Genomic DNA, 15,135 nt, shown 5'->3' with positions numbered 1-15,135 from the left:
ATTGTGGGTGTCAGTTTTTTTCAAATGCATTTTTCAGGATCTATTGAAATGACCCAATTGTTGTTCTTACTTAGTCTCACAATGTATCAATTTTTATCAATAGATAGCCTACTGTTGAGCTTTTCTTGCACTCTTAGTATAAAGACTGCATGTTTTTGATGTTATTTGTAAGTAAGCCACTGGATATGAATTTTTAATATTTTATATAGGAGGCCTGCATTTATATTCCTAAACAAAACTGACCAGGTTTTGATACTAATGTATGCCTGACTCAGAAAATAAACTTACATACCTTTTTTCTTTTTTTTTCTTCTATGCTCTGGAATTTTTAAAATGATATCTTAATTATATTGAACTAATTAATATAAGAAAGCACTGATCTGGCAGTTTTTTGAGGCCAGCTCTGCGACAACTTCCTCATTTTTCCCCCCATGGTTTTAGTTTAGTGTTTTCTTTTCCCTCTCCTTTATGAAATCAATTTTAGTAGCATGCATTTTCCTATAAGAATATCCCCAGGTTTTCAAATTTTTAGCATGATATTGTTCAAAGTAGTCTCTTACATTCTTTTCAAAATCTTTGTGTTTCTAGTTCCTTCCCTTCCTGGGTCAGCAGACAGCATGTTAATACGTGAGAGTGTGGACTTAGGGGCCACACTGCCTGGACTTGAATCCTAGCTTCACTGTTAACAAGCTGTGTGACCTTGGGTAAATGACATTATTTCTCCTGCCTCTCCAACTATGAAATGGAGAAAGAAGTGGTTCCTACCTATTGGATTGTGGTGAGGAAAAAATGAGGCAATATATGTGAGAAGTGCTTAGAACAGTGACTAGCATTTATAAACACTCTATAAATGTTTGTATTATTATTATTACTCATCCTTAATTTTGTGGATATTCCTTTCCTCCCTTAAAAATATTAGGCTAGTTGGTGGTTTATCTGTTACATTTGTTTTGTCTTATTGTCTTCCATTTAACCCCCTGCCCTGATTTCCTCTCATTTTTGTCCTTTTACCATATATATACCTTTATAAATTACCTCAAATGTAATAAAGCACCTGATAAACATGGTTTAAAATGCTTAAAAATTTGATAATAAATACTTCATTGCATTTGAGGACATTTATAAAGATACAAATGGAATATCTTTGCAGCAGGTATAAACAAACAAAATGTATACTTAGGAAATCATAGGTGCCATAGATGCCTATATTCTCTTCCAGAATCCCGATACCAGGGTTCAGACTGTGAGGGAATCCTCTGGCTGGACAATTTTAAGGAGGTCGAGTTCTCCTGGAACTGACAGTCTGTCCATCTCCTGTCCCTTCTGCCAAGTCTGCCACTGCTGTTGAATAGCACGTAGGGGTGCTTTGTGTGCCTAGAGGAGAGAGTCTACAGGCCACTCAGCAGGAGGCCAAGGTGAGGCAAGACCAGAGGAAGCCTTCTGATAGGACTCTTATCCTGGTGCATTCTCTTCATCTTGACTTTGTGCAAACTGGGAGGCATTAGGCCTGGACTCTGATGGCATTTGCAGTGATCCTGAGGACAGAACTTGGTCATCAGACCCATAGAGCTCTGTGTCTGTTTTCCTCCTTCCACTCCAATGCCTGTATTGTGCCAGTCTCCCTCAAATTTGTCCCAGTAGAATTGCCTGTCCGAGGGCTTGCCAATTTTGAGAAGGCCTTCCTTCTCCAGGAAAGATTCTTTGTTAGAGCAATAGAAAAGAACTCCATGTTCTATTTTATTGCCATAATACAGAAATTGGAGGATTACGAAAGAAGCCAAAATGATTCCCTTTTTTATCTGCTAGTCAACGCAATGGTAAGTAGTATATGTACACTGACCATATTGGGCCTGGACTTTGATGTCATTTGCAGTGATATTGAGTCATGCAGAGCAGTGTGCCTTCCTCTGGGACAGGGTAGATGATCGTGGGGGTTTTCTTTCCTTTCTTGCTAACTTTCTGCAGACCCTACCGGGCTACCCTACCAAGGAATGGGGGTATTTGGCAAAGTAGGAGTTAATTGTCTCATAAAAAACTTGCCTTGCAAGCAGAAATTATGGTCTCAGGGGACATCTAGACACAAATTTCTTACCTTATTAGGGACACTGTAGAATGTGAGTGGAGACAGTGAGGCAGAGAAAGAGAAAAACAACAACAACAACGTAAGGATGTGTTATTAAGGTTGCTGCTATAGGCAGTGAGGGCACTGTTCTATCTGAACCTTTGAGAAGTGTGCAGAGTGTTTCTCAGAATTGTCTGCCCTAAGAACAGGAGACTAGAGCAGAATCCATGGGCTTCCTTTACCCACTCGTTGAGAGTTGGCCTCTGAAGTGTTGACTCTTCTCCACTCCTCAATATGTCTGAATCCCCCTGTTCAGGGCAAAGTTTCTGGATGCTTTCACTTTCTGATTTTGCCTTTGGTTTTCTAATTCATACCTGAGCATATTTAGTTCCTAATTTCTGTGCTTTGTCTGCTGTTTCCAGACCTTGTGTTTGTACTCCCTGCTAATGTCAAAATTGGCTTCTTCAGTTTTAATTCTTTACACTCCCAGATATTGTATGGGAAAAAAAAAACAAAACCAAAAACCATCTATGATGTTGTGTTGGTGTTGTATACTTGCTTTGGCCATCCTACTCATTCAAGCTTGACTTTCCTAGAACCCAGTCCTGCTGTTCATATTTGCTTCCTTGCTGAAACTTTTGTCCTCTCCCAAACCTCTGCTTGGAAAACTGGATACTAGCCTAGTAAGGAAAGGTAAGGTGCTAAAGGGAAGATGTGTCTGTAAGAATGGTTAACCCTGGCTTGCAAGCTCTTAAGGGATACCTTGACGGGAAGCCAGCATTCAGGACTCATTATGGATAGAACTCACTCTGTGCCCATTGATGCTTACTCTTGGGCTTGCTTTTGTTTCTAGTACATCTCTAGGTTCCATGCCTCCAATTTTCTGCCTGTAACCTGTGTAAATTCTTAAATTTCTTTGACCTTTAGTTCCTGCAGCTATAAAATGAGAATACTAATAGATAATTATAGAACCACCTTAATTGGATTATTGTGTCTGGCATATTAGCTGCTAGTGTTAGAATCTTGAGTTTTCCAATGGACTCATTTCCCACCCAGCAATCAGAAAAGGTCCATAGTGGTTGTTCTCTGGAATTTCATTAAACTCAGGGCCAGAAAGGTGTGTGGCACCCAATATGCTCGCTTCTGCCCACCTTTTGTCTTTGTTCTTTGTCTTCTGACATAGAAATGCATAATAATAACTTTGACTTTGTCAGACAGTTAATAACACCATACACTTTCTCATATATGTTTCCGACTGTTTACATATATTGGCTCATATAATCTTTCTGGAAGTTAGATTTTATAAACTCTATTTTATAGCTTAAAACCAAAACCCAACTCAAAATTAAAACAAACAAAACAAAAAAATAACAGCAAAACCCAGAGGCTGTGAGTGATTACAAGCTAGCCTAAAGTTTTACATCCAAGAAGAATTCCAATCAGGATTCCAATTCAGGCTTTCAGTTTTTTTTTTTTTTAAGTATATTTATTTATTTTTGAGAGAGATAAAGGGAGGGAGAGAGAGAGAGAGAGAAAGAGAGAGAAAGCGCACAAGTGGGGAAGGTCAGAGAGAGAGGGAGAGAGAGAATCCGAAGTGGGCTCTGTGCTACTCACAGATCTCGCAAACCATGAGATTAGGACCTGAGCTGAAATCAAGAGTCAGTGCTGAGCTACTCAGGTGCCCCCAGGTTTTCAGTTTTAAGCAATTCTTCAAATAGTGTGCTTCTTCACTATTTTATCCTCTGGATATTTGGTCTGTTGTCCTAAGACAAAAAAACAAAACAAAACAAAACAAAACAAAACCCCTCTGTTTAAATATTTTAAAAAACCTCATCATTTCTATTCTCCATTATTCTAAGCTTGGAAGCCAAGGGGAAAGTTCGGTAAATATATTACCTTGACTTGTTGCCCATTGTGGTAGCACCTTATTCCCTGTTTCCTCCATCTTGTGTTCTTGAAGGGATTTGCTATACTTTTGATTAATCTCTGAAAAGCCTAGAAAGATATCAGCATCTCTTAACCACTTTCTCCATCTTGGAAACATTTGTGGCAGCTAGGCCTTTCTCCACTAGTGGAGATCAAAATAAAACTACTTATAGAATGGAATGCTTGGGAACTTTTCTGTCTTTATTTCAACCTTGGTGACATTCCTGCTTGCTTTATTACCAGTTGGGTGTGAGGAAGTCAACTAAAAGAAATGACCAGATATAAGAGATATAGTAATTGCTGAAATGTGCAAGTTTGGAGGCTTCTGCATTTGGACCAACTCAAACTTCTATTTAGCTTTTCATTTTCAGAAAAATTCCAAGGCGTTTAAGTCCTGCTTTTCTTCCATTTTTTTTTATCCACTGTTCTATTTTTCAAGTATCAGGTGTTTATAGTTTCTATACTGAGTTCTAATATAAAAAAAAAAATCAGATGGAAACATGCATGTTCTTCATTCAGAAGTCCAAAAATTCTGAAATCTTTTTTAGAGTGTGCCCACTGTGACATAATAGTGAAAAGTTACAAGTCAGTGTTGTTGGTGAATTATGACCAAGGTCATGGAAAACACATTGCTTTTTCTAGTGGTTGCATTATTATCAGGCCTCTGATGATAAATCTGCATCCACTGGAAATGCAGTTAACTTACCTTGGTGATTTTGATTTATTAGCCTTGCAGTGGACAAGGTTGCCCATTTGTTAGTGCTTGTTTTATATTTGAATAGCTTGGAAGCATATAAATTTGAGGCAAAGCTTAAATTTGTCTAGTATTTCATATGTTATAGAAAGCATCTGATCAGAGGACTTCAACTTCTGTTATTTTGATTGTGGTACTATTCAGTTTTTAATATAGTGAGCACATTTGATTTGCATTTTAGAGCATCTCTCTTTGTGATCAATGCTGGAGTTTCTAAGAACTGTCAGAACTGTAATAAAAACATGAAAATTATAGATGAACAATCAACTTCTTTTGGAGGTTAAAAGTTAAATGTTTTAAAGGGAGGACATTGAAGAACTAGTGATTGGTAAAATGTATTCTACTTAAGCTTCTCTGTGAGCTTTTATTAAAAATTATACTTAATTTTAATTATACAGGGGAATCTTCTAGCATTGGTCTGGAAAGGCATAAAGAAGATTCTTGACTGAATGAAAGGGTTAGTGACTAGAATGAGAACTTAATGATACAGTCTTTGAGTGCTGAAATGTAGAATACATTTCAGAGTTAAATTGACCATATAAGGAATTATATCCCAGCCTGAGTTCTCTTTTCTCCTTCCTTATTACAGGTTGAGGCATAGCATCTGAGGTTTTTATTGCAAGCTGAGGCCTAGCACCTAATAGGAGATTTTGAGTGTTAGTCCTTGTAGCTGGGTTTCTCAGCTTCCACAGAATAGTCATTTTGGGCAGGGTAATTGTGGGTGGCCAGGGGAGTTGTTCTGGGCATTGTAGTTATCTAGATGCTGGTGGCACTACACTCAGTTGTAATAACTGAAATTGTCTCCAGCCATTGCTAAATGTTCTCTCACCCTGGGGGTAAAAATCACCCTTGACTGAAGACCACTGATGGATGTTCATGATGCAGGAGAGAAGAATGACCCATGAGAAGGTATCTATCTCGAATCCATCAGTGTGTGTATGAAAATAAGATGCAAATCATAGTATTTAAACCATTTGCTATTAAGTGCAGTCAGGCTGAGCTAACGCTTATAAGTTTAAGCCAGTGAGAGATAATTTCAGTGTTATTTCAATATTCTAGATCTGGCAACTGTGCAACATTTGATAGTTTTGCGTTTGATGTTGTATTTGAATAGAACATTGAGAATGATCAAGTTTTTTGATGTAATTTAATACTTGACATTTATAAATACTGAAGTTTTAATCATCATGGATAATTGTAACTTTATACTTACATGATAAATATTTTAAGAAATGAAAAATAAGAAATGTTCATCTTTCAGTCAACTTTTATTGATTCTTCTAAATCTTACATGCTGGAAGTGGATTCTTCCTTTTGTGAGGTATTTTACTGTTTTCTGTGGTCAGATTTGGTATTCTCCACAAAGGAGGTTAGCCTGAATTCTTGCCTAGAATAGAAAGGCTCACCTTGTTATAAGTAGTTCTATAGTAACAGCCAATTATCATCTAGTAGATTACAAGGAAATATTCTGATTCTAGAATTCTTTGGGTGTCTGATGAAGGCAGACATATGTGAGAAGTAGGAAATAATCACAGGGTTGTCAGGGGTCTAGAAAATGAATTCAATTATTTATGACTTATTTGGAATTGGTTTTAAAAATTTTAAACAAAAATTTTAAAGGTGGATAATTATAGATTAAAAAAAGAATAAAGGAAGAATACAGGGATTAGGTACTATCAAGCTGCTGAGCTCATTATAACTTTGGGGCAGTGAATTTGTTTCTAGAAGTTTCATTGGAGCTAAGGCAAGAGGTAAGTAGTTAAGCAGTATCAATTGGGTTAAGTAGTATTCATTATCTGTTTTTTTTAAAAAAGCGTTTAAAGGCAGTTTTTTTTGGTCACAAAGTTTGTCCAGAGAAACACGTTTTATTGTAGGATTTGACAAAATTATATTGATAAAGTTTTTTGTTTAGAGATGTTAAGATGTATAGTCAACAATGTTTGCTGTTTTATAAGATGGAAACATGTTGTCTGTTAGCTCTCAGAGTTTTGAGCCTTATAGGATGGAAAGCCTTCCCTCCTGTAGGCCTCAGAAGGAAGAATTCTAAGTGGAGGTTACTAATTTACCACATTGTGTGTAAAGACAATTAAGGCCTCGGGCCAGTGTCTGATTTTACATAGTATTGCAACTTCATGCTAACTCAATTATAAACTATATAATTGTAACTTTGTGAGTTGACTCACATATTTGAGATACATAATTTTTTTCACTTAAAAGTTGAATAATTTTGCCAAATTAAATACATTTAGTATTCAGTACATAATGCTGAGCTATTACAACTGTTGTCAACACAGACCAGCACTTCTTTGAGAAAAAATTATGCCAGTCTCAAAGAGTAGGACACTTACATTGTTTTTGTTGCTTTCCTCTAAAAGTCAGTCCCATCACTAAACAATCCATGTTATTTATTTATTTATTTTTTTTTTTTTTTTTTATTTTTATTTTTTTTTTATTTTTTAATATATGAAATTTACTGTCAAATTGGTTTCCATACAACACCCAGTGCTCATCCCAAAAGGTGCCCTCCTCAATACCCATCACCCACCCTGCCCTCCCTCCCACCCTGCCCTCCCTCCCACCCCCCATCAACCCTCAGTTTGTTCTCAGTTTTTAACAGTCTCTAATGCTTTGGCTCTCTCCCACTCTAACCTCTTTTTTTTTTTTTTTTTTTTTTTTCCTTCCCCTCCCCCATGGGTTTCTGTTATGTTTCTCAGGATCCACATAAGAGTGAAACCATATGGTATCTGTCTTTCTCTGTAATTCCATGTTATTTAGATATAGATTTTTTGTGTACTCGGATGCAGACATATTTAATTTCTTGAAAGATGTGTATTGAATGGGGCATGAGAAAAATCTCAGATTTTAACTGTAATAATGTGATTCAGATTTGAAAGTGGTAATATATAGGCTCTATGTGAGCATTATACATTTATTTTTTTTTTTACTATTGATGGTCTCTGTCCATTTGGTCAAATGCTAATGATAGAACAAGACGTAGGTCAGAGAAATCATTCTCAGCTGTTCCTATGTGAGGTGGAACAGAGGTGAATAAGTGATTATTAGAATAACTAGTAACTATTCTGGACACCTGGTGGATATTTGTGATTTGTTATGAAAAAAGTTATCATGGAATTCTAAAACATACTAAAAATACTATGTTTATACTTTTGAAGTGATAAAGTGTAAAAACATTACCTTGTTCATCTTTAGTAATTACTCTGTAGACTTAAGACAATTAACTTGATATAGAAACTGGGTGGTTCTTTCCAAACAGGTTGTTAATACAATTCTAGTGATGAGATGATCATTTTCTAGAGCTGTTTCCAGTATAGCATAGCCAATTATATGTTTTCAAGGGGTGGAAGTTACAAGCTTCTAATATGATTTATGGTATGGAAATATCAACATAAACTATTTTGGAGTGAAGTTCCTTGATCAGTACCTGATGGAAATTTGCTCTTCAGTATTTCCTCTTGGAATGTCTTGCAATTTTTAAACCTAATTCTCTGTATTTGAGAAGTTTGGGTAGTGTGTAAAGGTTTTATTCTGATGAGTATTAAAGAACCTAGGACCTAAGCTCTGTTTGATTTTCTATATTTTAAGCTTATCCAGAGAGTCTCCTGCTTATTTTTAGAAATGTGAAAGAATTCAGAAGACTCTTTTCAACTGCCTTCTCCAATTTAGGCAACTCCTTCATGAAGCCCTGGATCCCAGCATGTTCCTAATGAATTGCAGATTTCCAGTTCTGGGGAGGTTTGTAATGAAGCTTTGGGGTTCTAAATGGGTCAGAGCAGATTTCCTACTTGTCAGATTATGAGAAAATCCAACAAGCAATCTGTGCTAAAGACTCTGGAATAATAATTTTGCCACCTGCTGGTTTCTTTGTTTTTCTAGGGAGAGAAGAACATTATTGAGGACTAACCAATGAGAGTTCTTTAATGGTATTCCTTATTTAGAGATGGATCAGTTTGCTCCAGCTCGGGATAGAGATGAATCAAATAAGATTCTAATACTTTAAGTGAAGAATGTTCTATTTGGCTTAGATATTTGATGGTATTTGGATTTGTTTTCTTCACAAAATTAAACATGGAGAAACAGCACTAAAGGGCACCCAGCTCAATTCTTTCTCAAACTTCAGTCGTTCTGGTTGAAGAGATGAAAAATTCTTGAGTTACGTTATTGATGATTTTCTCTCCTCTGTTTTGTCTTCCTGGAAATCCTGCTTTATAGTTGTTGACTTCCTAGAATCGTCTCCTACCTTTTGTATCTTTCCTCTCTCTCTCTTTCTTTCTCTCTCTCTTTTTCACATCTTTTTATCCTTTTGATCCTGGGTGATTGCTTCAATTTTATCTCCTAACCCTTATACTGATTTTGAAATCCTGCTTTTTAGTTTCTAATAGTTCATTTTATGGCTGTTCTTTGAATATTTCTTATTTGTGATATTTTAGTCTTTTGATCATGGATGAGATATTTTGACTTACTGCTCTGATTTTTTTTCAACGTTTTTTATTTTATTTTTTTTGGGACAGAGAGAGACAGAGCATGAACAGGGGAGGGGCAGAGAGAGAGGGAGACACAGAATCGGAAACAGGCTCCAAGCCATCAGCCCAGAGCCTGAGGCGGGGCTCGAACTCACGGACCGCGAGATCGTGACCTGGCTGAAGTCGGACGCTTAACCGACTGCGCCCCCCAGGCGCCCCTGCTCTGATTTTTTTAAAACGTTTTTTTTTTTTTCCTCCCTGAATAGCCTCTGTGTCATACAAGTTGCTTCTTAAATAAGATGTTTGTTTTGGGCTGTCTTCCCTAAATGGGGGCTGAAAAGCTTTTTGGAAGCTCCGAGTATTTTAGCAATGTCAAATTTAAGCTTTACTGTGGGAGATAGGCCATTGATTAGGTTGATCAACCTCCCTAGAGAAATGCATTCTAATCTCCTTTCTGGAGGAAGTTCTAGCTATCAGTCTTCTGGCACCAAAAAAAGAGGGTATGGGGGTGGAAGGAATATGTCTCAGCACCTTGTATCCTGTATGCAGTTACTCAATCTCTTGTTTTCAGTAAGGTTCCCATGTCCTCAGTTGCTTGGGATTCCCCTGATTTAAAGACTTTCTGTTTTACTCTTTCTAGACCTCAGTGGGAGTGGTAGAGGGGGAAGTGGGCAGGGGTGAGGGTCATTACTCAGGAAAGTGAAATAGGGGAAGACATATAGATGTCTAACTACTTTTCAAATAGCCTTTATCAAATCCTACTTATTTTAGGTTTCCACCTGCCTACCCCACTTTATCCTCAGTTGTAGAGTAACTGGTACTAACATTTGCTGAACATTGTGGAGAATCTGTTGTGTAACTATTAGTTCTTGGCTTTTCTCACTGACCCCTTAAGATTGAACTTTCTTGGGTCTGGGTGTGTATCTGCTCTCTGCCTTCCAAAACTTAGCTGCTATTGTTTTCTCTCCTATTCTTCCCCTTCCTGTGGGTTCATGTCTTTAAAAAATAGGCCAAATTAGACATTTGTTAAATATGCTCTTTTGCCCTGGGGTACCCTATTCAAAATGTACCTCTGATGAGAAGTTTTCAGAAGGCAGATTTTAAATTAATGGTGCACATTTTGGTGTAGAAGGTTTACTTAGCAATGAAGTGGAATTTACTTTTAGAGCTAAAAGGAAAAAAATATCAATTAAACTTTTCTTGTTTGGGGGATAGATATTGCAACTATGTCTTTCTTGTATGGTAGTTTTCTATTCAACCAACCAAGTGAATTTTGAAAATTAAGGCAAAGTATAATGTTTTTATGCAGTGAAAAAGTTCACCAGGGGCTAAGTAGATATTTTAATGCAGGGAAAAAATTCACCAAAGAATAGGTATAGGTATAGCCTGACATTTCTGCAGAAGAGATCCTTGAGATGCTAATGCAGTTGACTCATAATAAGGGTCAAATTGTTGATTTTTACAACTGTTACAACAAAGTAAAATGCTAATGACTTTTGTCATGACCACAGAGGTCTGTGTGGTCATCTTGTTGTAGGGGAGGGCAAGATTTATAATTAGCTAGAGTGGAAGATCAGCTTCAGTTTACATAGATGAAACTGGAGGCAAGAAGTAAACAGTTCCTTCTCTTTGTATTTTATACCAGGGTTAAAGCAGGAAAAAAAAATACTGTTAAAGCAAAAAGGGTGTTGTAATTATGTCTAACCTATTTTGTCAACAATAAAGACATGTTAGCAGTTTTATTATCAGTGTTATTCCAAAGTTTTTAGGTGATACTTAGCTAAATTTTAAGAGGATACTCTATAAATAATATTTGGGAAATAGGGCTTTTTACCATCACTGAATGTGTGTGTGTGTGTGTGTGTGTGTGTGTGTGTGTGTGTGTGTATGTGTAGATGATCTAGAAGGTAGGATTGATGAGGTGAGAGGCTGAACTTTACCTTGAAGTTTGTAGAGGTTCCTCTGCTATTATATTCTCATTTGTGTCTCCATAATATGTGGTTATATCACATATTTCTGGTGCTCACTCTCATCCTCCAATTAAAAGTTAAAAAAACATGTGATTAATCTAAAAAGAGTATCTGTAGGGTCATTTCCACATGACAGAGGATTTGACCTTTGTCATAGTGATATTTGGTGTTTAAGGATGGCTCTTGGGATTTTGACTCCAAGTTAAAAGAAGCATTTATATTTCTCAGTTCACCCGGAGGAGTAATAAACCATACTTCAACTTCTGAAGTCTGTTTCAAAGTCAAATGTCTTCCCTTTGAGAGTACTTTGCTGCTCACTTATAAAACTGGAAAAGGGCATTTCAGTCAATGCTTTATTCTCCTAGTCAGGAACTGAGGCTGAGTTAGGTGGCCACCAACAGGGATAATTTAAGAGACCCTCGGACGGCTCTTCTATCAAAACATATTTTCCTGGAATGAGCCTATATATTTCCCCCTACTTTTTTGAACTGTGTCAAGTTCTGTCCATTACTGATTCACTTAGATTACAGTCTCCTTTTTAAAAATAAAAATGTCCCAGGGAGGGTCAAGTAGTCTATTAATCAATCATTCAGAATCCAGTGTGGCTTAGTTTAATTAAGTTGCTTTTCTCTAGTTAATGGACATTTTGAGGGGGTCAGAAAGAGAGAAGAAGGAAGTAATTTTGTCCCTGTGGTTCTTCAGTGTAAGGCAAACCTTAGCAGAGGGTACTAAGGTGGGCTCACTTGACATCTAAAGACCAACAAGAAGGTATGGTATGTCTGGGATTGGGAAGGTGAGCCCCAAGCCCTAGAAGATGAACGGAGAAAGAGAAATGGGAAAATGACAAACTTTGAACTTGGAAATATTGTAGGCAAGTTCATTTTCTATAATAAAGGACTTTTAGTTAATACTATTGCTTACTTTGGAGAAATGGCTTTGTATTTTTGCTTGGAATTTGTGTTATGCTTTGTGTTATGTATATTTTAATATTTTGGGAAAGAGAATATAGACCCTTACAAAGCTATTATCAGAAAGATGCCATAAAACATATATGGTGCTTATTCTGTCTTATTCATTAAATGTTTAATATTTAAACAAACAAATGTTTAATTCAATTAAACATTATTCATTAAACATCCATTAACTAGAGGAAAGCAATTTAAATAAACTATTTTTATTTTAAACTTAAGGGAATAAATAATCAGGGTTATGAGACTAATTATTGTCAAAAGCAAAGCAGAGATATCAGAATTATTCAGCAGATCAATTCAGCAACTCTTTGATTGAAGGAAATAACTCAGAGATGTATTTTTTTCTTTGTGTTTTGCTATGTGGCAGGGACAATGCAATGTGGTTGTATCCTTGGTAGGTTTGAAAAATATTTTAGTTTAAACTAAATTTCTTTTAGTTTAGTGTTTCTTTTTTCTTTTTTTTTTTTACGTTTGCTCTAAATTGTCAAACCTTTGAAATATAATCTATTTTAGGAATTATTGGGCTTGTTCTTATGGAATAGCATATGTGAGTAGAAAAGCAAGTGAATTTAGGGTTGCCTGGGTGGCTCAGTCTGTTAAGCACCTGACTTGGGCTCAGGCCACGATCTCACAGCTCCAGGCTCTGTGCTGACACAGAGCCTGGAGCCTGCTTCAGATTCTGTGTCTTCCTCTCTTTGCCCCTCCCCCACTTATACTCTGTCTCTCTCTTGCTCGGTCTCTGAAAAATAAACATAAAAAAAAAAAAGAAAGCTGATTTATTTCCTTGGTTAGTCACACCAATGGGAAGCTGACAGCTCTACTAGACTCCAGATACCACCTACCACTTTTGAGTTTTTATCTCAATTACAAATATATTACCTATGAAGAAACCAATGATGTCATTCATAGCAGTTGGGCAAAATCAAATCTGAAAGGTCAGAAGCTAAAGCTGCATGAGTAATAGTAACTATAGTAGAAAGTGATGTTTAAAATAATTAAAGTGTTATCCATATATTCTTATCACTTCTGAACTCTCAAGTGTAGTACTCTTTCTTCTGCATTGTGCAGTCTAGAAGTTAAGTTCATTGAAAGAATTTTTAAAATTCAAATACTCTATTTTTTAGTTTTAGAATTTCCCTTTAGTTCTTTTATAGAGTTTCCATTTATCTCCTGAATACCCCATTTTTCAATCATTGTATCTTGCTTGTGTGGGATATAGACCGTTTCTGACTTTTAATGGTTCGACTTACAGTTTCTTTTTAACTTTATGATGATGCAAAAGCCATATACATTCAGTGGAAACCATACTTTGGATTTTGAATTTTGATCTTTCCCTGAGCTAGCAATATGCAATATGATACTCTGTCATGATTCTGGGCAGTGACAACTCCAAGTCAGCCACATGATCACGAGGATAAACTTATCAATACACTTACAACCATTCTTTTTTTTAAAAAAAATGTTTATTTTGAGAAAGAGAGTGAGGTTGAGAGAGAGAGCACACACATGAGTGGGTGAGGGGCAGAGAGAGAGGGAGAGAGAGAATCCTAAGCAGGTTTCACATTGTCAGTTCAGAGTGTGATGCAGGTCTTGATCTCATGAACCATGAGATCATGACCTGAGCCAAGATTGAGAGTCAGTCAACCCACTGTGTGGATTGAGTACCCACACAACCATTCTATTTCTTTCAGTATAGAATTCAATAAATTACATGAGATATCTGACACTTTATTATTATTATTATTATTATTATTATTTTAATGTTTATTATTTTTAAAAATTTTTTTAATGTTTTTATTTATTTTTGAGACAGAGGGAGACAGAGCATGAGCAGGGGAGGAGCAGAGAGAGAGGGAGACACAGAATCTGAAGCAGGCTCCAGGCTCTGAGCTGTCAGCACAGAGCCTGACGTGGGGCTCGAACTCCTGGACTGTAAGATTATGACCTGAGCTGAGGTCAGACGCTCAGCCGACTGAGCCACCCAGGTGCCCCTTATTACTTATTTTTCAGAGAGGAAAAGAGAGAGAGAGAGAGAGAAAGAGAGAGCGCAGGAGAAGAGGCAGAGAGAGGAAGACACAGAATCTAAAGCAGGCTCCAGGCTCCAAGCTGCCAGCACAGAGTATGACGTGGGGCTCGAACTCACACGCTGCGAGATCATGACCTGAGCCGAAGTCGGACGCTTAACCGACAGAGCCACCCAGGTGCCCCAGACACTTTATTATTAAATAGGCGTTGTGTTAGATGATTTTGCCCAACTATAGGCTAATTTAAGTGTTCTGAGTGTTTAATTTTTTTTTTTTTAACGTTTATTTATTTTTGAGACAGAGAGAGACAGAGCACGAACGGGGGAGGGTCAGAGAGAGAGGGAGACACAGAATCCGAAACAGGCTCCAGGCTCTGAGCAGTCAGCACAGAGCCCGACGCGGGGCTCGAACTCACATACCGTGAGATCGTGACCTGAGCCGAAGTCGGACGCCCAACCGACTGAGCCACCCAGGCGCCCCCTGAGTGTGTTTAAAGTAGGCTAGGCTGAGATACTGTATTTGGTAGGTTAGGTGTATTAAATGCATTATTGACTTAGGATATTTCCAGCATATATTGGGTTTATTGGGATGTAATCCCATCAAGGAAAATGTGTATGTATTCTCTTGCTTGTGAATTTCTTGTCTCTTTGCAGGTTTTGTAATCATAAAAAAATTATATCTTGTATATTGTTTATTAAAGTACAATAAAATTTGAAATATCTACACATCTGTATTTCTATCTTACCATTTTATTATCTTTTTCTTTTTACTCCATGGTTTTCTTGACTTTATATTTTAGTTCTTTCATTGAAATTTAATTTCAATAATTATATTTTTTAAAACATTTTGAGTATAGTTGGCACACATACTATATTTCAGTAATTATATTTTTAATCTCCCTTAAAATCTTATTCTTGGGGCGCCTGGGTGGCTCAGTCGGTTAAGAG

General features: G+C 36.8%; 1 protein-coding gene across 7 annotated transcripts in view; it reads left to right on the top strand.

The window, feature by feature from the left end:
• The first annotated feature begins 6,247 nt into the window (after nt 1-6,247).
• The window catches only part of IQCM (IQ motif containing M), a 649,280-nt gene continuing 640,392 nt past the window's right edge, over nt 6,248-15,135 (top strand). For all 7 annotated transcript variants that reach the window (XM_078445704.2, XM_078445701.2, XM_078445702.2 and 4 more), the window contains exon 1: nt 6,248-6,493. The gene's annotated coding sequence lies outside the window, so the exon portion shown is untranslated. The remainder of the gene's footprint in view (nt 6,494-15,135) is intronic.

This window comes from Panthera onca, chromosome B1, assembly GCF_046562875.1.
Source record: "Panthera onca isolate mPanOnc1 chromosome B1, mPanOnc1 haplotype 2, whole genome shotgun sequence".
NCBI lineage: Eukaryota > Metazoa > Chordata > Mammalia > Carnivora > Felidae > Panthera > Panthera onca.
This window is presented reverse-complemented; position numbering and strand designations above follow the sequence as displayed.